Genomic DNA, 26197 nt, shown 5'->3' with positions numbered 1-26197 from the left:
GAGTTTTTGTCCGTTGACCTGAAGGTTGGCGGTTTGAATCCTGCTCTCGACATAAACATCGTTGCAAGACACTTAACCCACATCGCCCCCTGTGTCTTGAAAGTGGAAAAGCGCTATATTAAAACCTGACCTTTTCCCACGTTTATCTTGAATCACTGCTGCTCACGTCAATTATAAACTAAAGTGATTATTGTGACGTATCTGACTGGTCTTCATCACTGCTCCATGTACCTCTGTGTCATGGTTTGCCCTGCTCTTGTCCCATCTAAGTGGGATTTGTTGAAGTGTTTTGGTCATTTTTGTGTTTCTCTCTGCGGCGCTGGAAGCTAGTTGAGCTTTTGTGCAAACAAGAGCAGATATTGAGCAGATAAACTAACAGAGATCACTGGTGTGGGCAGGTGCACACGGCAGGATGCAGACGACAGATGCGGGGGTCAATATTTGGAAATGGAACATGGGCAGGGAAATTAGGGTCGTTAAAAGTATCAAAAATCAATACTGAAACTAGTATCGAGACTAGATACTCATTTGAGCTGGTAAAATTGAGCAAAATGACATAGCTGGATCAAATTTGGCTTTTTTCCTGAACAGTTTAATCTTGAGTTTTATCAGAACGAGTGTAAGACCAATGGGAAAATGAACAAATACTATTATAATGTGTTGAAAATGACAATATTGTCCAAAAAAGAGCTTTAAAACGATCATTTGGGGTAAAACAAAAACAGTATCGAGTCTCTTCTTTAGCACTGAAATTGACTGTGTAATTTTAGCATAGTAAATGGTAAATGGGCACATTTTTAAACATAGAGCTGACACTGGGGGTGAAGGGTTGGGGACTGGGTGGAGACTTACATTCGTCTTCGGGAACTGGAGCTTTCCAACCTTAGGATCAGTGTGGAATTTCAAACACAGTGGAGCACTTCCTGTTTTACCATGGTGCAACGCAGACAGAGCGTTTTTAGTTTGAGAGAAGAACTCAGCCTAAATATGCAGGATTTGTGTGTTAAACATGTGAATGAAACAAAACACAACTCCAGGTCTGTGTGTGATGAGGAAACAACATTAGAACAGATCAGAAAATAGTGTAATATGGGTGAGTGGATTAAAAGAAACAGCCTGAGTGAGCATTTCAGTGTAGAGCTGGTAGATAGATATATTGAAATGTGAATAATTGGTTATTGTTGTGTAAACTGCAAAATGGGAATATCTAGTATATTATATGACATCTATTGTAATTATAACTAATGAAATGGTGCTAATGAAGATGATTCAAAAACACATTTACAGTGTAATCTTTCAAATAAGGTTGTACAGGGATATCTCTGTCAGGAATCAGAATCAGAATCAGGAGACTTTTATTGCCATAGTCAGTGAACACAGCTCACAATCTAGGAACTTTGGTGATAAAGTGCAACATAAAAACACTGAACAAATACAAATAAGGGCATGCGAGTTAAAAAAGATGCTTAAAAATAAAATAAAATACTTAGAGGTACAAAATATATACAACAGCAGCAACTCTCATAAACCAGACCTTCATCAGCCCCTCTCTGGATTGGCTCTTTGGTTGCTATGATACTCGCAGTTGAATTTCCAAATATGGAAGTCTGCTCCAAATTCGCCCTTATAATGACAAGCCTCGATGACTTTTATTTGACTGGAGCTGAACGCTGTGGATGACGTCACACTCACTCAGTCCACTTCTTTATACAGTCTATGTTCCACAGGCGACTATCTCCAGATGTGGATTAGAATCACGGATCGGGATATTTGGAAAATTAGCACTGTGCATGTTTTAGGATAATGTGGAAATACAAATCCCTCAGAGAAACCCTTTTTAATAAACAAAAATGTTCATTCCTCCTTTCAAACAGGCCCCGTAATTATTTCCTCGTGACTTTTTAGTTAAATTAACCTTCTGAGTTCTGATTTGCACGTCGACACTTTGCTCTCTCTGTGCTGCTCTCGTGTCGCAGAGTTTAAACCCTGCGATGACCAGATGCCCGCTCCGATCGTGCGGAGGAGGGCTGACAAATAAACCGCACATCCAGGATCCATTAGCATCTAGCGCTATGATTCATGTTAGCAAACAAGCTCACATTAGCGCAGCACTACCATCTCCACCGTACTGTACAAGCACCACTAAGGCTATTACCCAAGTCTCTGTGAAAATAATTCTTCAACAAATCAGAAATATGGTTCTATGGCAAAACTGAATGCATATTATGGTCTTTCATTAGACAGAATTCCATGTGCGGGTTGGGAGCCGGACAGCTGGTCAGACACAGAAGAGACAGCTGTTGCTATGGGCGCGTATGTGGGCGTAGAGACCGGGATTATTATAGAGCTTTAATGAGGCGCAGTTTGGGGTGGTGCACACAGGGGGCAGTATAATGAGAAGTCGTGATATGGAAGTCTCATTTGGCTTAGGACACTTTTAAACATGCAGATATTTTAAAGTTGGTATTTTATTTAGGAGGTATTTTACTTCTATGGGGTATTAAAGAGGAGGTATTTTACTTCTATGGGGTATTAAAGAGGAGGTATTTTACTTCTATGGGGTATTAAAGAGGAGGTATTTTACTTCTATGGGGTATTAAAGAGGAGGTATTTTACTTCTGTGGGGTATTAAAGAAGAGGTATTTTACTTCTGTGGGGTATTAACTGCAAACAAGTAACATATTTCGATCACCATGTTTCCTTTTATTGTTTTGAAAAAGCTATATTCACCCCAAAATAACGTATTGACACTTTCGTTATTGGCGCTTTCAGTCTCGCCTTCCTTTGCTCTCCACGCTAAGTCACCCCCCCTTCAGAGCACTGTCTCATTACAATCCATGTGCATTTTGCTTATGAAACTACTACACATCACATCAGGTTTGTGAAGTTGTAGTGTGTTGTTTTGTATCATGTTTTTGTATATTTATGGAGAATTGTTGTGTGGGAGCATGGGTGATGTCGACTTGTGGGCGGCGACTTGTACAGAATCTTACAGCTAACTGTAAGGAGGTTTGAATAGGGCCCAGGAGAGATGTCTAAATGACTCAAACATGCATGGATGACGTCTAAAACCTCTTCAGAAGTCCGACCACAAGTATCATAGCAACCAAAGAGCCAATCCAGAACGAGGCTGTTGAAGGTAACGCCTCTTCCCAACCGTCCCGCTGGTTTAGCACAGAGCAGGCGCCAGCTAGCAGGTTAGCTATGTTCATTTTCATATACAGTCTAAGAGGCAGACCCTCCATCACAAAAAAAGATTACACAGTGCACCTTTAAAACTCTTATGAATCACTATTAATACTCACTTTAATGGCACAACAGTCAATTTGCGTAAAACCAAGGCTATCGTTTGTATTATTATTTGTATAACTTCATGGCCAATTACCCTGTCGCCGTTCCTGATTTAACATTTGGAACTTTGCTTCTAAAATGGCGTTTTAAAACAGGAGTCTGATGAACGAGGTCCTGACCCTCTGAGACATTTAATTATGAGCTTGGATTCACTGCCTGTCAATCAAAGTGCTTAATTTCAGCTTCCTAATGAAACAATGCCTGTCCAAAGGATTAGCCTGCGTGTAAAACTACTGGGTCACGCTGAGTTGATTCGTTCGTGGGGTGAAGACAAACCCGTCCTGGTCTAGACTTGGACTCGGGATGATAATACTGAAGAGTTCTGGTGACGGAAACATGCCAACGTTCTTCTGTTTGTTTATTTTCTGAACACAAGGGCTACTGTAGGACGTAACCCGCGCCAAAACAAGACCAAAATTATAGCAGTCTCAACTCACTAGAGCCAGTCTCCAAAACAGATGAGGAACCGACAAATACAACCTTCACATCAGCGTGTCGGCATAGCAACCAAGTGTCACATGCAAAAGCAAACACAGTAACACATAAACAGATACAAGAACAACAAAAAGGTGTCAACTCTGAACTAAACGCAACTTATCAGATCATTACAATAGTTTCCTACATTATGTCTGACTCCAGAAACGTCTAGAACTGGACCAGAGAGTGCGACAAACAAGTGTCCAAACTTAGGACAGTCCACATAAGCTAATTCAGCCAACCAAACAATTAAACCAAAGTTCTTTTAATAAATGCATTAAAATATTTAGAAAAAAGGTCACTGTCCTTAGAGTGTGGTATTACTGTTTTATACTGCTATTTAAAAGTCCTATATTACACAAAACTGACTCTTGTGAGGTTTAGGTCATGTTATAATCATGTTGCTTCGTCAAAAAACACACCTGGAGTTGTGTTTTGTTTCATTCACACATGTTTGAGTAACACTTTATTATTAATCTTACCTCAAAATGCTCTGTTCCACCTTGTGATGTCATGAAGTGGTAGTTTTCATGTTAACAGCTCCTTTTACCTTTAGTTTCAGTAAAGTTTGGCAATTCCACGGCTGAAATGATCCAGATGCTTCTAGTGAAGGTGTGTGAACTTTAAAAACACACTGGAGCACTTCCTGTATTACCACATGATGACAGAGAAGAACTCAGCCTAAATATGCAGGGTTTGTGTGTTAAACGTGTGTGAATGAAACAAAAAAAAAACAAACACAACTCCAGGTCTGTTTGTGATGAGGAAACAACATTAGAACATAAATCATAAACAGCCTAATTTGACCCTTTAACTACAGACTGTGATGAATCGCTCTGCTCTCACTGCTGTATTAATATTATCTTGTCTAACATATTGTTTTTAGGTTTATGTATAACATCTGTCCAGGGACAATGGATGAAAAATAGCCTTTTAGCTAATTCTGGTGCGTTCAGAGTAATGTAGATTAATGTACACGGCCCCTGTCAAATAAATAAATAAGTAAATCAATATAAACCTCCTCATAGGATCCATTGAGCATTTCCACTTATACAGACAGATGAGGTGAAGGAAGGTAACGATGTACAAGTAGTAAAGTACTGTACTGAAGTAGAATTTTTATGTATCTGTACTTTGCTTCAGTACATTTTACTTTTACTTCACTACATTTGAGAGCAGTGTCTGTACTTTCTACTCCACTACATTTATGAACTGGACTGAAAAGTAAAACGGCTTTTGGTCCATGGTCGTGGTAAGATCCTGACTAAAGCGTTTGAGTTCAACCTTTGGCTTTGAGCATAGACTGTACATATAAATGGATATAGCTAACCTGCAGGAAGTGAGCATGTGCGCACTTTAGGCTCCAATTCACTTTCTATTGAAAAACTGTGTCCCCTCTCTCTGTAACTGCTGCTGTCAGACTCATCATTTTGGTCTTAAAATGTTCGTATTAACCCGCTCTACATGATCCTGGTGTTTTTATTTCGCTATTGTGTGTGTAAATCAAGATATGAACATTAATACGAGACAAATCAGGCGCCTTCTTTCCTCGAGTTCGGTCTACAGCTTTGAGCAAACAAAATAAATGAGCAAAATTCATAAGAAAAATGAAGAAATTGATTCGTATTGTTACTGTTGGGCAAAATATGTAGCATTTTTAATCTATATCACTACATTTACACACATAAATTAACAACACTTATGTGAAATACTTTTACTTTTTACTCTTAAAGTGCTATTTTAAACGGATACTTAAATACTTTCACTTGTGTAGACTTTTTCATGTGATACTTTTTTACCTCTGTATCTGTACTTTTACTTAAGCAGCAAAACTGAATACCTGCAGTAATGTCATCCTTCCATCTCGAGGACGATTTGAATGCTGTGTCGGATCCACTGTTCGCGCCGTTTGTAAATCCGTTGTGAAGTCTTGTCGAAGCGTGTGGTTTTGGCTCGATACAATACAAATGCAAACAGAACGAGACCGAGACAGACCACAATGAGGACTTTGATTTAAACCAGTTTGAAAAGTGGTGTCTGCATTATTCATCAGGAGACGCAAGGAGCTGGAGTTGTTTTATGTGACAAAGAATAATAAAAAATTCAAATGGTTTTAGAGGCACTTGTTAGCGCTCGTAATAAATTGCATCGCGTAGAAGTAGAAAATGGCTGTGACGGCGGCTGCCATGTGCCGTGTCCAGGATTAAAGAGCAGGTTTGTCTGAGCTCAACGTCTCAATGGAAAACCAGAGTGAAGCTAATGTGAGCTAATGATGAGGTTCAAAGGGCTAAAGGACATATCCCCATAGACTGGTCTCACTCCTACTCGTTAAGATGTTCCGCAATATGGCATTAAGCATTTCTACCTTCTTTTATTCTTATGCTCAGAAGAAACTTTCAACTTTCGCAAACGTTATTACTGTGAGATCTGACTTGTAGCTTATATTTTGGACCTTTAAAATCGCAATATTGATCTAAAACTAATTAATAAAAGAAGCAAGTCCACAGATCTGGAAGTTGGAAGTCGGAAATTTGAGGAAATGCCTGTAAAACATGTGTAGATCCTATAATTAAACTACAGAAAATTGCAATAAGAATAATTAATAAAGGATTCTGTGATTCTACTGATGAACTATTTATGAAATCGAATATATTAAAATTTATAGACATAGTTAAGTTAAAAATTTTGACCATTCTGTTGATGTGTGAAGGATATTCTTGCAGGAATTCAGTTCTTCTTTAAATTCAGAAGTTGTCGTTATGACTTAAGAGGTTTGCTTTGGTTTGAATCTAATAAAATAAGAACTAATGTTAGGGAAAGATGTGTCTGTGTCAGGAGTAAGACTCTGGAATGAGCTCACTGATGGATTTAAGTTAAATAAAACTGTGTAAATTAAAAAAAAAACTTTAAAACATAAATTCATTTATACATATACATTGCTGTAGGTTATATGAGCCAGAGTCTGTTTTTAAGATACTGATTTAAGTAAATAAATGTTATGTTATTGTATTGTGGAGTTATGTGTTGGTCAGGACGGTCTTACATGAGCACGTCTCTTCAGCACAAACCTTTATTGGTTGTAATTACTGAAGAAAATGTTTTGATTTGGCTTTTTAAAAAAAACAAAAAAAATTAAAATAATTAAATAAAATTAATAATAATTAAATAAATAAAAAAAATATAAAATAAAAAAATCTGAAATTTAAACAATCAAAATAAAATTCATTCATTCAAATTGGCAATTGGTGGAGCTCAATGGGATTTGACGTCACCGTAAACATCATCACAGCAAAGTGCCGCTCTGCCAGGTGCTGCAGATCATTCTACTGAAGCAGTGTTTTAATTATATATTTTCTTTCTTGTATCAAAATAACTACATGCTGCTGCTCAATTCCACTTATTACCGATGACTCGTGCTCCTCCAGCCTCATCCAGAACTTAATCCAAAGACACATCAAGGAGAAACAGCTGATGCACGAGAGATGTGTTTGGAAAAGCAGGATAAACTTTTACCGTAACTGTTTATAGAACTGCAGACAACGTAAAACCCCGGACAGATAGTAGCGGAGTCGAATTGGCGTGAGAGTAAAGGACAAGAACGAAAATGTTTGTTTTTGGTATAAGCGTCAAAGAGGACCAAGAGACTGAAACATAAAGTCAGAAGGTTTAATGAGTTCCGCACAGGTAAAGTGAACAATGAAGCAACGGACTCTACGGAAAGGATACGAAGAGAGTCCTGAGATGAGCATGTGTCAGCTTTTATAGTGTAGACTGGTCTTCTTCTGGTTTTCATGGCGTTACACTATAAGAAATTTAGGCAAAGTCGAACAAGGTGTCATTCTTACTGTCCACACGTCCTTGTAACCCCCCACAATACTCTACATTCGATGTAGTGCTGCACTGCTAGAAAATACCTTACACGCCAAACGCATGACTTGGACATGTAGGATCACCGCCGTATGGGAGAGAACGATGATCCTCGACCCACAACTGGCGCACCTCCTCCCGTACGCCGTGTGGTCTCAGTTTGATGGACAGGACAGCTGCTGGACGCTCGGCTCTTTGTGCATTATGAATGACAGGGCCACAGTGTCACAGGTAAAGACTTTTTACAACACTGCAGCTGCCTTCAGAACAGCGCAGTTACCCGGCTGTTTTAACTGTGTGAACTCAAGTGTAGATTCGTGCACTTTTACTATTCATCACATTTAATGCATCATTGGTACAGAAACTAGACCTGTCTCTGCTCCTCAGATCACTCACATCCGCTTCTCCCGTTAAACTTCCACAAAGTTTTAGGTCTCGTCGTGGTGATAAATCAAGCTGCACCTGCCAAACAACTTCTTGCATATTCTCCTCCTTTTTTGATAAATTCAGCTTCGTTTTGCAGATTAATTTTGTTCCAGGAGCAAAATCTGCGCTGGGTCTGTAGAGCATCTATATGAAAACGCTAATCTTTCTCACGTATCCGCTGCATTTAGCACGTACGCAAACGCTTAGCAAATTTACCCATAAGCCTCCTTGAAGATTACGTGTATTTTTCTTTGAGCATGTTCTCTCTGTTTATCAGCACGTTGTGGTCGGCTGCATTACTGTAATAGCTGCTGTGGAATGCAAAGACATTGCGGTCGACTATAAAACAGGAATAAATGTTACTTAAAAATATACACTTGATATGGACACCCCATCGATCAGTTTTGAACCCTGGTTTGGTGGTTTGGAACTCCTGAATTACCATATTTGTAATTTGGCACATCTTTGGCACGACTTTGGCACATCTCGGCACAACTTTGACATGTCTTTGGTGCAACTTTGGCGTGACTTTGGCACGTCTTTGGCATGACTTTGGCACAACTTTGGCACATCTTTAGCACGACTTTGGTGCGACGTTGGCACAACTTTGGCACATTTTTGGCACAATGTTGGCATGACTTTAGCAAGAGTTTAGCTCAACTTTGGCATGACTTTGGCATATCTTTGACATGACTTTGGCACGACTTTGGCACAACTTCGGCATGACTTTGGCACATCTTTGGCACGACTTTAGCACGACTTTGGCACGACTTTGTCACGACTTTGGCATGACTTTGACACAATTTCGGCACGACTTTGGCACGACTTTGGCACATCCTTGGCATGACTTTGGCACAACTGTTACACATCTTCGGCACAGCTTTGGCACAACTTTGGCACATCTTTGACACGTCTCTCTGGTCTCTCTGGTGTCTGTCCTTATGTGAATTATTTGGTACTTGTGAGTTTTTGATCACTTCTCCACCTTGACCTTCTGAATGTGAAAGCAGCAGAGATGAGTTTACGATGGAGCAGAGGCTGAGCTTTTTAAATGGACAATAATGGCCCTGTGGACTCGTGTTTGTGTGTCTCTGGACAGGTGTGAGGGGGCAGCTCAGACTCGTGGGAAAGGCTGAAACCGCTTTTCAGTTGAAATGATGAAAAAGATGAAAATATGACTCATGTTTTTGCACAAAGTGAACACCTGCTCCATTGTATTTGACCTGTTTCTCTTTGGTCACATTGATCCACACATGACGGGTTCATTCAGAATTTTGCAACCTTTCACTAGACGCTGGCAGAATAAATTTATTAAACTTATTAAACTTTAAAAAATTTGTGTGACTTTTTAGCCAAACAAAATAGACTAAATTAGATTTTTTTAATAGGATGGGCCATTTTAGATAAAGCAGATAAAGCTAAAGAAAATGAATGGATGGCCTGTAAGTGGACTTGCATCTCCACAAACCTGACTCTTACTTAGCCTGGAGGATTTGAGCAGAATGTGTCATGCCCCAGCTCGGATTTATTGTATAAGCAGCTCTTAATGTCAAAATAAATCCACTGTGTACTGTCTGCATCTAATTACAAAGTATCTTATTGTCCGAGAATGAGGAAGTGCTTAGTTAGCTTGTTAGTTGTTGTAAAACTCCTCTCTGGTCTCTGAAAAATGTGAAAAAAACGCTTGTATAAACTCATTGTGATGAGTAATTAGGATGCTCTGAATGTATAAGGTAAGCGAGAGATAACTTTGGACAACTGCAAACTGTTTAGAATGTTTTTAGTTCTGTTTTCCATGTGTTTAAAACAGAAACAATACACCAAAATACAATGTGATAGTAAAACTCAAATCTGAAACAACAACTGGCATTGACTTTTTGAATATTTATTTGAAAGCTGGAGGTGGAATGAGGACTGTTTTTGTGATGTCTCATGCCCTGGCACGCTTTGTACTCACTGAAAATCCTCTGTTTGGTTTCGCTGTATAATGTAATCTATCTTATATGTTTAAGTGTGCAGGGATGAGATGTGGGGCTGCTTTGAATGGAGGTGCAGGGTAAATTGCATTAGCGAGCAGAGTTAATGTTATAAATGAGCATAATTATATTCTTAACCAGCTTTAGGCTCAGAGCGTGGATGCACCCCTCGCCACGTTTACCCCCCCTGCTCCGCTCCAGCTTTAGCCCACTCGAGTGCCTCCTCTCTGGGACACGACTGAGCCGCCCTCCTCCGTGGTGGCTGTCTGCGCCCTCTCCTCCGCTCACTCTGGGGGTGGGGCTTCAGGCTCGTCCAGACCCTGTCACACCGAAGTAGTTCTAGTACTGTGACATTAATTTTTATATGGTGGTATAAAGAAGTTAGTTGTAGTCATAAAAATAGTTCATAAAGTCTATTACATATGCTATAAAAGTATCTTTTATGTATCACGCAGTAGTAGTGGTAGTAGTTGTTGTGGTAGTATAGTAATAACAGTTGTAACAGTATTAGTAGCAGCAGTAGTAGTAGGAGTGGTAGTAGTAGTAGTAGTAGTAATAGTAGTAGTAGTAATGGTAGTTGTTGGGTAGTTGTTGAAGTAGTAGCAACAGTAGTAGCAGCAGCAGCAGCAATAGTAGTAGTAGTAGTAATAGTGGTAGCATAGTAATAGTAGTAGTAGTAGTAGTAGTAGAACTAATAGTAGTAGTAGTAGTAGGAGTGGTAGTAGTAGTAGTAGTCATAGTAATATTGGTAGTATAGTAATAACAGTTGTAGTTGTAGTAGCAGTAGTTGTAGTAGTAGTGGTAGTGGTACTATAGTAATAACAGTTGTAGTAGTAGTTGCAGTAGTAGTAGCAGCGGTGGTAGTAGTAGTAGTAGAAGTAATAGTAGTACTGGTAGTTGTTGTAGTAACAGTAGTAGTAGGAGTGGTAGTATAAGTAGTAAATGTTGTTGTAGTAGTAGTTGTTGTTGTAGAAGTAGTAGTAGCAGCAGCAGCAGTAGTAGTAGTAGTCCGGTAGCAGTAGTAAAAGTAGCTGTACTAGCTGCAGTGTAGTAATAGCAGTAGCAGTTGCAATTGTTTTGATAGTAGTAGTTATAATAGTAGTAGTAGCAGTCATAGTAGTAAAAGTAACAGCCGTAGTAGTAGTAGTAGTAGTAGTAGTAACAGTAATTATGAAAAAGTCTTGGAGGGGGGGAGTATTCTAGTAAATCAACCTTTTGGATCTTTTTACCCTGTTATATGGCCGTTCTCTTGCTTAAACCAGACTGTGGTTTTCAGACTCGCTGCTTTATGTTAGAGTGATCTCGTCTTCTTCTTTATGTTGGAGTGATCTCGTCTTCTTCTTCATGTTGGAGTGATCTCGTCTTCTTCTTCTCATCTTCTTCTTCATGTTGGAGTGATCTCATCTTCTTCTTATCGTCTTCTTCTTTATGTTGGAGTGATCTCGTCTTCTTCTTCATGTTGGAGTGATCTCGTCTTCTTCTTCTCGTCTTCTTCTTCATGTTGGAGTGATCTCGTCTTCTTCTTCTCGTCTTCTTCTTCATGTTGGAGTGATCTCGTCTTCTTCTTCTCGTCTTCTTCTTCATGTTGGAATGATCTCGTCTTCTTCTTCTCGTCTTCTTCTTCATGTTGGAGTGATCTCGTCTTCTTCTTCTCGTCTTCTTCTTCATGTTGGAGTGATCTCGTCTTCTTCTCGTCTTCTTCTTCATGTTGGAATGATCTCGTCTTCTTCTTCTCGTCTTCTTCTTCATGTTGGAGTGATCTCGTCTTCTTCTTCTCGTCTTCTTCTTCATGTTGGAGTGATCTCGTCTTCTTCTTCTCGTCTTCTTCTTCATGTTGGAATGATCTCGTCTTCTTCTTCTCGTCTTCTTCTTCATGTTGGAGTGATTTCGTCTTCTTCTTCTCGTCTTCTTCTTCATGTTGGAGTGATCTCGTCTTCTTCTTCTCGTCTTCTTCTTCATGTTGGAATGATCTCGTCTTCTTCTTCTCGTCTTCTTCTCCATGTTGGAGTGATCTCCTCTGTCACGGGCCTCAAACCTGCCTCTGGGTTACAAAGGTGTAAAGCAGATTAGCTTAAAAACGCCTTGAAGAAGTGATGAAAACGAAACCATAAACCCACAGAACTGAACACTTCAGCGCCGCCTCTGATGTCGCCTTTGAACCTCAAGACCAAACATTACACCTAAATAATACCAACATCTCGACGATAATGAAACAAATACAATGTTTCCCATGTTTCCTTCCCATAATGCACCGCTCACTCTCCGCTTTAGTTGAAAGGATAGCGCTCCGTAGTTTGTTTATTGGCGAACGCTTGAAGTGTCATTCTTAGCTTTGGAAATCATAGCCCCTAACTCTACTGCAGCTTTAATCTCTTCATCCTTTTGAAAAAATAATGAACCGAACGCACACGCACCATCCGAAAGAAAAGACTGAAGCGTGACCTACAGTCGTCTCCGGTATGTATCATAAACACACCTAAAGGAGCGCTTTGTACAGGTCAATAAAAAAACGTTTGAAATGGAGATGTATGCAGACGGATAAAATGCGTCGCTATGGGTCGGTTCTTTCTTAAGAGTGTGAATTTGACCCGCTTTTGACCAGCTCCCGTCAAAGTCCCAAACACGTGACAGCCCCATTCATCATAATCACTGAGCACAGGTCATATACGGAGGGTATTGATTAGCTGTTCTGGTTTGGGGCCAATGGAAAATCGAAAGTACATTGATGTTAAAGAGAAGGGCTTAACACGGCAGCAGAGACGTGCGTTTATTAAAGGAATTAAAGGGCACGTATCACGCTATTCTCTGATCTGTTATAATGTTGTTTTTCATCACAAATAGACCCGGAGTTGTGTTTTTCGTTTACGTTTAACCCACAAATCCAGCATATTTAGGTTATGTTCTTTTCCTCAAGTAGAAAACGCGCTGTTCCACTTTGTGATGTCATCAAGAAGCGGCGATACAGGAAGTGCTTCATTGTGTTTTTGAACGGCATACACCTTCACTAGAATCATTTGGATAATTTCAGCTCTAGAATTGCCAATCTTTACTGAAGAAAATATAAAAAGTAGACGTTAACTTGAAAACTACCACTTCATGACATCACAAAGTGGAACAACGCATTTTGAGCTTTGGAGATGTAGATAGACAGATGTGTGAATGAAACAAAACACAACTCCAGGTATGTTTTTGAGGAGGTAACAGCATTATAACTTGATTTAAAGTGCACAAGAGTCCATTTTGTGTGATGTAGGACCTTTGATCGTTATGAAATTTAAATTGTATTGTGTAACTGTTGCAATGTTCAAATTGTAAATGCTGTAATTAGTCCAATAATCAACTGTAAAATGTTCTATCTTTTTATGGACAAAAACAGCTAACGATGCAGTTTAAACCTCTTAAAACATGTTCTGAAATGTATGGGATTCTTGTATTATTTTGGCACTTCAGATTTCTGCCTTTTCTCAAACATTATTGCTCCTGGATGTGTGAACTGAATCCTGTTTTCAAATATTACATTGTAAATCAAATTGGAAAACAAAGATCTCTACTAAAGATCTATAGACAAACAGGTGACATCCAAGTTTAGAAGTGTAAACTAAGATGGAAATGATCAAATCTACACACTGTAAACATCACACTTTTTCTTAAGATCTCTGTTGTTATAAATGTTGGTGGTATAATCTTCGCTGCAGCCAAATCACACTGTTGTCGTGTCCTTGGGCAAGACACTTCTCCCACTTTGCTTCCACTTTCACTGCACACTGTGAGCGAGTGGCTGTCAGTGTGAACAGGTCCTTGATGTAAAGTGGCTGTTTGTGAATACAACACTCAAAAGGCACTTCTGCAGCTTCTCTTTGGTACCTTATTTTGCTAAGACTATCGAGGCTTTTTAGAGGGAACTAAAAGAACTGCTTCTACAAATAATCTTTCTAACACGACTAAAAAGTGTGAGCATTTTTATTTTATTATTTAAAATGACAAAAAACAATGGCTAACATCATAATCGGTCGCGTCAGTCCCAATCGCCAACCTCTGATGAAGCTTTGAAATACTGTTGTTCCATGTTCTCCTTCTTGTCTCCATGGCGACAGTAGATAAGGTGACAGTAGCTCTTTTGGTAGAGCATTTGTCCACCAAATCCAAAGGTTGACGGTTCGAATCCCGCTCTCAACATAAACACCATTGGTTGAGCGGTGTGCTTTCTTGATGTAAAGCGCTTTGAGTGACTTGAAAGCGGAAAAGCGCAGTATAAAAACATCACCATTGACCGTTTATAGCTTTTCGTGTAATGTTCCACAGTACGACTTACCAATCTTGCATGTATTCACTTCGCGTCTAACATGCATTCTTACCATACGCGGGCTCGCCTCTCCACCGATCCAACGCTGTCGTAACGGTGCGGATAGGACCAAAGGATGCAGACCAGAGCAGTTTTAACAGTGTTTATTTACAGCGGTGAAAATGCAGTCTTTAAACAGGTCACAAGAGCAGGTACAGGAACCGGGGAGCGGGAGACGGGTCAGGCGGGTGCGGTGCAGGTAGAGGCGGGCAGGACAGGACCAGGACGGGGATAGAAGCAGGTGCGGTACCAGGGCAGGCGGATCAGACGAAGACCAGAGCGGGGAGCGGGTGACAAACCAGAGACCAGGACCGGACAGGAGACGAGACGAGCAGGAGACGAGACGAGCAGGAGACGAGACGAGCAGGAGACGAGACGAGCAGGAGACAAGACGAGCTGGAAGCGATACCGGGACTGGAACGTGGCGGCAGGAGCTGGGCGAGTAGAGGCAGGAATCTGGAGGGTGCATAAATCCAAATGAGCATTTGCCGGAAAGTACCATATAACAAAGCTTAGCAAGAAACATTCACGTTTTACACGCGGACGGTCTGGCACCGAGTGTAGACTGCCAAGCCTTCTTGTACTCAGCAGCAGGTGGTGGTGATTAGGCTGATGCACCCCAGGTGTGCACGGGAGGAGTCAGGCACTCCACCCAGCTCCAGACACACAGGTAGGGGAGGGGGAGAGAGCACGGGAGGACAGGGAAACTGACATCATGACAGTACCCCCCCCCTAAGGTCCACCTCCTGGTGGACCCCCAGGCTTGTCAGGATGAGCGCGGTGGAAGTCTCTCACCATGTCGGGGTCCAGAATGCGTGCCCTGGGCACCCAGGATCGCTCCTCCGGACCGTAACCCTCCCAATCGACGAGGTACTGGAGGCCCCTACCACGGCGACGAACGTCAATCAGGCGGCGGACGGTGAACGCCGGGTGGCCGTCAATGACTCGGGCGGGCGGTGGGGGATCGGCCGGAGGGCACAGGTCGCTGGTCCGGACTGGTTTAACCTGGGAGACGTGAAAGGTCGGATGAATCCGGAGAGACGGGGGTAACTGGAGGCGCACCGCCGATGGATTTATGATCCTCATGATCTTAAACGGTCCCAGGAATCGGGGGGACAGCTTACGGGAGTCCGTCTTCAGCGGGACCGTCTTGGCGGAGAGCCAAACCATCTGGCCAGGTTGGTATACGGGCGCCGGGACACGGTGGCGATCGGCCGTCGCCTTAGTGCGCGCTCCAGCCCGAAGAAGGGCCGCCCTGGCCTTCTTCCAGATCCGGCGACAGCGCTGGAGATGGCGCTGAACAGACGGGACGGCGAGGTCCCTCTCCTCCGTGGGAAAGAGAGGGGGTTGATATCCCAGCGATGCCTCGAAGGGGGACATACCAGTGGCGGAACTCACGAGGGAGTTGTGAGCATACTCTATCCAGGGCAGGTGAGTACTCCAGGTCGCGGGGTTGGCGGAGGCTGTGCACCGTAGGGCCGACTCCAGGTCTTGGTTGGCCCGCTCCGTCTGCCCATTAGATTGTGGATGGAACCCGGACGTGAGGCTAACCGTGGCCCCCAAACCGTCGCAGAAAGACCGCCATACCTGAGAGGTGAATTGGGTCCCTCTGTCGGACACGATGTCCACCGGGATGCCGTGGAGTCGGAAGACATGACTGGTCAGCTGGTCGGCAGTTTCTTTGGCTGTGGGGAGCTTAGGCAGGGCAACGAAATGGGCGGCCTTGGAGAAGCGGTCCACAATGGTGAGAACCACCGTGTTCCCCTGGGAAGGGGGAAGGCCCGTCACGAAGTCCAAGGCGATGTGGGACCAAGGGCGACGAGGAACTGGGAGAGGATGCAAGAGACCAGAAGGGGGTGAGTGGGAGGCCTTGGCCCGAGCACATACCTGGCAGGCGGCGACATAAGCCCGGGTGTCTGTGTCCATCGTGGGCCACCAGAAGCGTCTCCTGAGGAGGGAGAGAGAGCGACCGGCACCAGGATGGCAGGCGAAACGGGAGGCATGGACCCACTGGAGCACCTGAGACCGGACAGAATCGGGAACAAACAGTTTACCTGGAGGGCCGTTACCTGGGTCGGGGTCGTTGGTCTGGGCCTCTCGGACGGTGTCCTCGATATCCCAATGGACCGCGGCCACCACACACGAGGAGGGAATAATTGTTTCTGCGGTGACCGGGCTATCCTCCAGGGCGAACTGGCGGGAGAGGGCATCGGGTTTGACGTTCCGAGATCCGGGGCGGTAGGTGAGGAGAAAGTTGAAGCGGCTGAAGAAGAGGGACCAACGAGCTTGACGGGGATTGAGGCGCCTGGCGGACTGGATGTACTCCAAGTTTTTATGGTCGGTCCAGACGATGAATGGTTGCTCCGCCCCTTCGAGCCAGTGGCGCCACTCCTCCAAGGCCAGCTTTACGGCAAGGAGCTCCCGATCCCCCACGTCATAATTGACCTCGGCCGAGGACAATCGCCGGGAAAAGAAGGCGCAGGGACAGAGGCGGTTGTGGGGGTCGAACCTCTGCGAAAGCACGGCCCCCACTCCCGAGTCGGAGGCGTCGACCTCCACGATGAATTGCCGTGAAGGGTCGGGCTGGTGCAGGATGGGAGCGGAGGTAAATAGTCTCTTAAGCTTCTCGAAGGCTGTCTGCGCCTCAGGAGACCAGGCAAACGGCAAAGCAGGAGAGGTGAGTTTAGTTAAGGGCGAGATAACCCTACTAAAATCCCGGATGAAACGTCTATAAAAATTGGCAAAGCCGATAAATCTCTGGAGCTGTCTCCGGCTGGTAGGAACGGGCCACTCAGTGACAGCCTGGATCTTTTCAGGGTCAGCTCTTACTTGGCCCCGCCCCACAATGAAGCCCAAAAAGCTGACCTCCTCTGCGTGAAACTCGCATTTCTCAGCTTTCACGAACAGTTTATTCTCGAGGAGGCGCTGGAGAACCTGGCGAACGTGCTGATGATGCTCCTGGGGGGACCGCGAGAAAATCAAGATGTCATCCAAGTAAACAAAGACGAATCGGTTAAGGAAATCACGGAGCACATCGTTGATGAGGGCTTGGAATACGGCAGGGGCGTTGGTGAGACCGAAGGGCATAACCAAGTATTCGAAATGTCCCAGGGGTGTCTTGAAGGCCGTCTTCCATTCGTCTCCCTCCCTGATGCGCACCAGGTGGTACGCATTCCGCAAATCCAACTTTGAGAAGATGGTCGCACCGTGGAGGGGCGTAAATGCCGAGTCCAGTAAGGGAAGCGGGTATTTATTCTTTACAGTTATATTGTTCAGACCCCGGTAATCAATGCAAGGCCGCAGGGATTTGTCCTTCTTAGCCACAAAGAAGAACCCCGCTCCCACGGGTGAAGTGGACGGGCGGATGATTCCGGCAGCCAGGGACCCACGGATATAGTCCTCCATTGACTCGCGTTCAGGTTTAGACAGGTTATATAGCCTGCTAGATGGTAGTGGGGCACCCGGCAGGAGGTCAATGGCGCAGTCATATGGACGGTGGGGCGGTAAAGAGAGGGCCTTGCTCTTGCTAAAAACCTCCCCCAGGTCGTGATATTCAGCAGGCACCGAGGACAGATTGGGGGTGTCTGGGGACGGATCAGCGACAGGAACGGACCTCCCGGCCGGAGGGAGGGCGGACCGAAGGCACTTGGCGTGGCAATCGGGACTCCAGCCCGAAACTCCGCCCCTGGCCCAATCGAAAACAGGGTTGTGGGCGCGTAGCCAGGGGTAACCAAGGACCAGAGGAGAAGCGGAGGAGGACAGGACATGAAACTGACGGTTCTCTTGGTGGTTGCCGGACAGAATCACGGTGACAGGTTCTGTGATGTGAGTGATGTGCCCCAGAAAACGTCCATTGAGCCCCTGGGCATTTAAGGGGCGTTCGAGGGGCTCCAGGTAGACCCCGAGCTGCTCCGCGACTTGGGCATCAATAAAGTCCCTCTCAGCCCCGGAGTCGATAAGGGCGGAAACGCATAAGGTCTCTGTGCGAACGCACAGGGTGGCGCTGAGCCGCAGTCTATTAGAAGAGTCCAGGATGTGTTGCTCGCCCACCAGTACTCCCAGTGCTACTGGTGGGCCCCCCCTTTTGGCCGAACTGGGCAAGTGACCACATAATGTCCGCGCTCACCGCAGTAGAGGCAAGCCCCGGCCAGACGACGCCTCCGTTGACGCTCCTCGGCCGACACAAGGGTCCTGTCGAGTTGCATGGGCTCATCCGGCGGGGGCGGGGCAGCGCGTGGCTCCGGCGGGACCGGTGACCGGCGTCTCTCTCGGCGACGAGCCCGTAGGCGGTTGTCTATACGGTGAGTGAGGGAGATGAGGGTCCGCAGGTCGGGGGGTTCGTCCCGGGAAACCAATTCATCTTTCAAAGTCTCGTTCAGGCCCCGCACAAACACAGCCCGCAGCGCGCTGTCCGTCCAGTCCAGCTCCGCCGCATGTGTCCAGAATTCAATGGAATAATCCGCTACCGTCCTGGAGCCCTGGCTGAGAGTCAATAACCGGGAGGCAGCATTGTCCTGGTAGTGCGGGTGGTCAAACACCAGCTTAAACGTGGACACAAATTCATTAAAATCCAGGCTATCCACAGACGTCTTCATTAGGCGCGCCTCTGCCCACTGGAGAGCTCTGCCCCGGAGTAATCCACATATATATCGGATCTTGGTGGCCCCCGAGCTGAAACGAGAAGGGCATTGCTGGAACATGAACTCGCACTGGAACAGGAATCCGCGACAGAGGTGAGGTTGTCCAGCATACGGCTCCGGATCCGTGCCTCTCGGCTCCGGGAGGCGTGGCGGCGCTCCGGCTGCAGCAGGCGGGGTGACGAGGAGCGCGGCCACCTGGTGGTTAAGCTGTGCCACCTGCTGGGACAATGTCTGATTTAGCTCCAATAGAGTCCGAATGGATTGTTCATGCTGACCCAGCACCGCCTCGGGGTGAGAGTGCGTGAGGCGGCGCGTCTGGTCCGGATCTGAGCCTGCTTGGTCCATAGTGGCCAGACCGTTCTGTCGTAACGGTGCGGATAGGACCAAAGGATGCAGACCAGAGCAGTTTTAACAGTGTTTATTTACAGCGGTGAAAATGCAGTCTTTAAACAGGTCACAAGAGCAGGTACAGGAACCGGGGAGCGGGAGACGGGTCAGGCGGGTGCGGTGCAGGTAGAGGCGGGCAGGACAGGACCAGGACGGGGATAGAAGCAGGTGCGGTACCAGGGCAGGCGGATCAGACGAAGACCAGAGCGGGGAGCGGGTGACAAACCAGAGACCAGGACCGGACAGGAGACGAGACGAGCAGGAGACGAGACGAGCAGGAGACGAGACGAGCAGGAGACGAGACGAGCAGGAGACAAGACGAGCTGGAAGCGATACCGGGACTGGAACGTGGCGGCAGGAGCTGGGCGAGTAGAGGCAGGAATCTGGAGGGTGCATAAATCCAAATGAGCATTTGCCGGAAAGTACCATATAACAAAGCTTAGCAAGAAACATTCACGTTTTACACGCGGACGGTCTGGCACCGAGTGTAGACTGCCAAGCCTTCTTGTACTCAGCAGCAGGTGGTGGTGATTAGGCTGATGCACCCCAGGTGTGCACGGGAGGAGTCAGGCACTCCACCCAGCTCCAGACACACAGGTAGGGGAGGGGGAGAGAGCACGGGAGGACAGGGAAACTGACATCATGACAAACGCGTTATCTTAGTCCGTTCATGTAACCTCCTTAACGCATCCACGGAAACAAGCAGGCGACACAGCGTCCACCAGAAAACTTACGTAATGCATCTTTAATATATGCAATGGTAATGTCTTGACCCCTTCCCCTTACACCGCGCATAATTTGACCCGCGCTTGACCCACGTCCCACAGTCTAACCGTGCAGTTCTGAAGCGTCGCTGCCTCTTTAAGCTCCGCGTCGCCGTAGAGCCATCGTCTCCCATCATTAGGTTTGTGGGAGATTGATGGGAGCGCGTCGGCCTTGGCTCGCTCCCTGACGCTTCTCATCTGCCTAAAGAGCCCCTCCATCCATATCCCGCTTCATTATCCTGTCCCTGCATAAAAACCACATTTACATCACAACTACACCGGCCATTAATAAACTCAGAAGCGCTATGATGTCAGGTTTCAAGGTAAAAATACACGTCTGTCCCGGGTATTTTTGGATTTATAATGTGTTTGTCTGGTGAGATCACATTCTGGTTCTTTTGTACCTGTGTGTATGAGATGATATCACTGACAGGCAAATCGATACAAGATGGGACACTTTCTAATTCCTGTGGCTCCATAAATCTTTGAGCAGCATCGACAGAGCGCAGCAGTGATGTGGTTAGCAGCTAAAGCTAACTGTAATTTTGATGCAGTTTGTACAAGAGACTTTGGCTGTTTTAAAGTAGATTTTCAGTTATTTTTAAAGGTCCTATATTACGTAAAAATGAGCTTTAAGTCATGTTCTAATATTGTTACCTCCACAAAAACGTATGTGGAGTTGTGTTTTGTTTGATTCACACATGTTTGGGTAATCTGTTATAATGTCTGTGTACATCTCCAAAGATCAAAATGCTCTGTTCCACCTTGTGATGTCATTTAGTGGTAGGTTTAAGATTAACAGAACGACTTTTACGTTTAGTTCAGTAGAGATGAACAATTTCAGAACTGAAATGATCCAAATGATTCTAGTGAAGGTGTATGGAGTTTAAAAACACAGTGGGGCACTTCCTGTATTACCACATGAGAGAAGAGCTCAATAAATATGCCGGATTTGTGTGTTAAACGTATGTAAATGAAACAAAACACAACTCCAGGTCTGTTTGTGACGAGGAAACAACATTAGAACAGAAATCAGAAAAATAGTGGAATATGGGCCCTTTAATTCAGATAGGATGCCAGAGTTTCTCCAACATTAAGACCTGGTTCAGGCCTGGTTTAGACCTGGTTTAGGCCTGGTTTAGCCCTAGTTTGGACCTGGTTTAAACCTGGTTTAGGCGTGGTTTAGACCTGGTTTAGTTCTAGTTTAGACCAGGTTTAGTCCTAGTTTAGACCTGGTTTAAGCCTTGTTAAGTCCTAGTTTGGACTTGGTTTAGGCCTGGTTTATGCCTAGTTTAGGCCTGGTTTAGACCTGGTTTAAAGCTGGTTTAGACCTGGTTTAGACTTGGTTTAGGCCTAGTTCGGTTTTCAAAAATGAAAACAAAAATCCAGTGCTTGCTTCTGTGAACTGTAACTACTCACAGATGGAGATGTCAGCATGGCCCAGTTGCACTTTGATGTTTTACAGTCACATTTTAGTATTAAATATAAAGCTGTAGGACAATGTACCTTTTTAATGCTGAACCTACAAATGTTAGAGTTCAAATCCGTTGTCTTTTATTAGAGGAGGAGCACTCTGGCCTGTAGCTGTCTTAGCAGAGTCTGGAGTCTAAAGCTCTATCTAAACCAGTGCATTTATAGCTCAGAGCAGTGATATCACAAAGGAGGCGCTCTGAAATGCCTCTTCCCTGATACCGTGCGGCGGCGGGATCTGTCTGACAAACCAAAGAGGAGTTATGGCAGCACGCTTTGAAACCTGTCCAAACTCAGAGCGCGTGCAGCAGAGAAGAAACAGAGGTGGAGCAGAGCCTGGGAGGGTTCAACACAGACAGAGCGAACGGAGCAGAGTCTGGAAGGGTTCACTGCAGACGAAGAAGACGGAGCGGAGCCTGGGATGGTTCAACGCAGACGGAGCAGAGATGGAGCAGAGCCTGTGAGGGTTCAACACAAACAGAGCAAATGGAGCGGAGTCTAGAAGGGTTCTTTGCAGGAGGAGTAGACAGAGTGGATCCTAGGAGGGTTCATTGCGGATGGAGCGGAGCCTGGGAGAGTCCATTGTAGACAGAGCAGATGGAGCAGGACCAGGAAGTGTTCGGTGCAGACGAAGCAGAGCCTGAGAGGGTTCAAAGCAGACGGAGTGGAGTCTGGAAGGGTTCAAAACAGAGCCTGGAAGGGTTCATTGCAGATGAAGGGGAGCCTAGGAGGATTCAAAGCAGACGAAACAAAGATGGAGCAGGGCCTGAGAAGGTCCCATGCAGACGAAGCAGACGATGGAGCTGAGCCTGAGAGGGTTCATTGCAGATGGAGCAGAGACGGAGCAGGGTTTGGGAGGGTTCAACACAGACAGAGCAGAGCTATTGTACTGTCTAATGTCTAATTTAATTTTTAATTGTTAATCGCCATAGCAACAGTCCCACTTTTGCATTATTCTGAAACCCATGGATATCAGAGGACTTTAAAATACTGGCCTCATATTTTAATTTTAATATGCAGAAGAGTAACAAGACAATGGTACAGTATTGATAGCTTTCATTTGTATTTGTTAGGATATTAGTTGCCATGGTGATACTCTGACTGCACAAACAGATGGTCAAAACTCAACAAAACAAAATGGATTTAAACAGCACATTTTACAGAGCCTGTGATCAATACGAGCGCTCAGGGAGTGACTAACTGAAAAAACAGTTGGCTAATGCTAGCATGTGACGTGTTGTTTGAGAGGGACTTAACAGTACACAGCGAGCTCACCGGTCGTGGTTCCAACTAAGTCCGTTCTTTATGGTCAGATTGAAAGCTCAGATTGAAGTCTAAATTGATTAAACAGAGCTTCAGACAGAGCAGTGCCTCCAGTTAGTCAGTCCAACCTGTCGCACATTTGTAGCACGTCTCACAAATGTAAAAGGCAGTTCCTCTCAAATATCTTCAACCCAGTATCAGTCGTCTTTGTGAAGTTACATGCTACTTTTTAAAGGTCAATTCAAACGATATAATATTATTTTGAATTGTTTATCGCTATGGCAACCGTCCTAGCTTTTAATCATTCGCAAACACACAGATATTTAAAGCGTGTAGTTGGCATCTCCAGCCATCACCAATCACATATTCATACATAGTCATAGTCATAGTCACACATGCATTCATACATAGTTAGTTTGGGCTGAAGTGTCTTGCTCAAGGACACATAAACATTGCACATAGCATTGCACTGGTTTTCAACTCAGACTTTTACTATTTGCTGCCGGCCCGCAACACATTCATTTCATCACTATCCCATAGTTACAGACTTACATCATAAACGTATTAAAAATGTTCTGGATCAAATGTGAGTTTATCTGACCACAGCCTAAAGACTTTCATTTGATGGACATGAATAATGCACAAGTCTCCCCCTCGTAAACCGCCCTTCTGACTACAGCTAACCTCACGCAGTCAAGAGTACCTCACAGAGTCTGCAGCTAACCTCACGGAGTCAAGAGTACCTCACAGAGTCTGCAGCTAACCTCACGGAGTCAAGAGTACCTCACAGAGTCTGCAGCTAACCTCACGGAGTCAAGAGTACCTCACAGAGTCTGCAGCTAACCTCACAGAGTCAAGAGTAGCTAATCCATTTCAAGTAAGTCTGCATCAATAATTCAGATTTAGATTAAGGCCCACTTTATTGTCCCCGTAGGAATAAGGCAGGACCCATCCTTTAGCGCTGCCACGGCAACCTGTCAGGAGCAGGGCCCTGGAACCTCCTCCAGATCTGAAACAGGATCTGAAACAGGATCTAACACATGTTTTTCTTTATTTTTACTACTTTCCACATTTTATATATACACGGAAAGCATCAAACATATGAAGCAAGATATGTGGACTTAGGTAGCAAAGAAAAAAAAAGGTAAATAACTCCACTAATTGTTTATTGCCATGACAACAAGCCTAACATATATTCTGAAACATGGGGATAGGAACGTTTGTAGTGGACAGACAACCTACAGCAACAACGCTATCTCCAACCACCCAGAGTACACACTGCATTTGTACATAGTGTATTTGGTATTTGGGCTAAAGTGTCTTGCTCAATGGCGTAGTGGTTGTTGCTCTTTAGACTCACAAAGACTTTTATTGAAAAAAAAAAAAAAAAAAAATATATATATATATATATATATATATATATATATATATATATATATATATATATATATATATATATATATATATATATATATTTGTGTGTGTGTGTATATATATATATATATATATATATATATATATTTGTGTGTGTGTGTGTGTGTGTATATATATATATATATTTGTGTGTGTATATATATATATACATACATACATACATACATATCTTAGTAAGTGTGACCCATGTGTACTTTGTATTATAGAAATGGAATCAGTTCACTCTATATATGTAAAAAATAATACATACATATATTTTAAATTGTAGAAGTAAGTAGAATAATACAATTCCCGTCTTATCTTTGACTTCAAATGCAATCCATATAAATGTGCTTATCACGTGCTATCAATTTATAAAGAGCTAAAATGATCAATGGATTTCATTAACCATATTTCATGTCATGTCTGTGAATATATTGTTTCTCTACTGAAGCGTAAGGACATGCAAATGCATGCAAATTCCTAATCTAAATAGTACTTTTAATATCCCTTCATAATATTTGTGTTATCACTACGAGACATTAGATGATATAACATAACAACATAACAACATAACATAATATAACATAACATAATATAACATAACATAACAACATAACATAATATAACATAACATAATATAACATAACATAACAACATAACATAATATAACATAACATAATATAACATAACATAACAACATAACATAATATAACATAACATAATATAACATAACATAACAACATAACATAATATAACATAACATAACAACATAACATAATATAACATAACATAACAACATAATTTAGGATTGCCAAAATCTTCATGGCTAAAACTAAAAAGAAAAAAAAAAAATCAGGATCTTTTCCCACGTAGCCAATTACAACCGTTTCCCGATTGATGATGTTGGGGGAGGCCATTGGCTCAGATTGGCAGCCACAACTCCCCCATTCTGCCCCAGGTCGGCCATGAACTTCATGTAACTGTAGAATTCTCATAACAACACATGGTCTAATCTGTGTTTTCTTCTGTGTGGTGGTATTCTGTCATTTCCCCCATGTTTATCTATAATCTGGTCTAATTTCTCAGAGTGTTACAATGCATCTGGGAGTTTGAGTTGGCAGCGTCCCGCCTCGTCTGTCCACGCTCTGATTTTTCCCCCCATAAATCTCTCCTTCCATCTGTAAACTTACTCCGGTGAAGGCAGAACGCAGCAATAAATATCGGCTCATTTGGTTTGCGAGGGGTGAACTAAAGCCACAGTACGAACTCTGTCATCTGTTTGAGTTGGCTGTCTCTCTCTCTATGTATCTATCTTTCTTTCTCTCCCTCTTCCTCTCTCTCTTTTTTTGGCAAACGAGCAGCTTTCGTCATTCCGATCGCCCATCTGCTCCCCCCAGATTGGACAGGGGAGGGACCGAGCCTGAACAAGTGCTAAACAAGTGCAGGTGGAGAGAGGGATGGACAGAGGGATGGAGGATGGAGGGAGTGAAAGCGGTAAGAAAGAGAGACAGAAGAAGAGAGAAGGGAGAGAGAACAAGAGAGAGAGAGAGAGAGTGTGTATAGGAGGTAAGGTTGGAGGAACTGCAAACAGAGAGAAAAAGAGGGGTAGAGGAAAAACGGAGAGCGAGAGAGAGGAGGAGTTGACACAGAGACACATAGAGGACAAAAAGAGGTGGAAAGGAAGTAAAGTTGGAGGCAAACGTAAAGAGAGAGAGAGAGAAAAGTGAAAGGGAGAGGGAGAAGAATGGAGAGAAAGGAGGTGAGTGAGAGAAGCGAGGAGTTGGAGAAAGAGAGGGAAGGTGGGTAAAAAGAGAGAAG

Source organism: Periophthalmus magnuspinnatus, chromosome 11 (genome assembly GCF_009829125.3).
Source record: "Periophthalmus magnuspinnatus isolate fPerMag1 chromosome 11, fPerMag1.2.pri, whole genome shotgun sequence".
In the NCBI taxonomy this organism is placed as follows: Eukaryota; Metazoa; Chordata; class Actinopteri; order Gobiiformes; family Gobiidae; genus Periophthalmus; species Periophthalmus magnuspinnatus.
Note: the sequence above shows the minus strand (reverse complement) of the source record.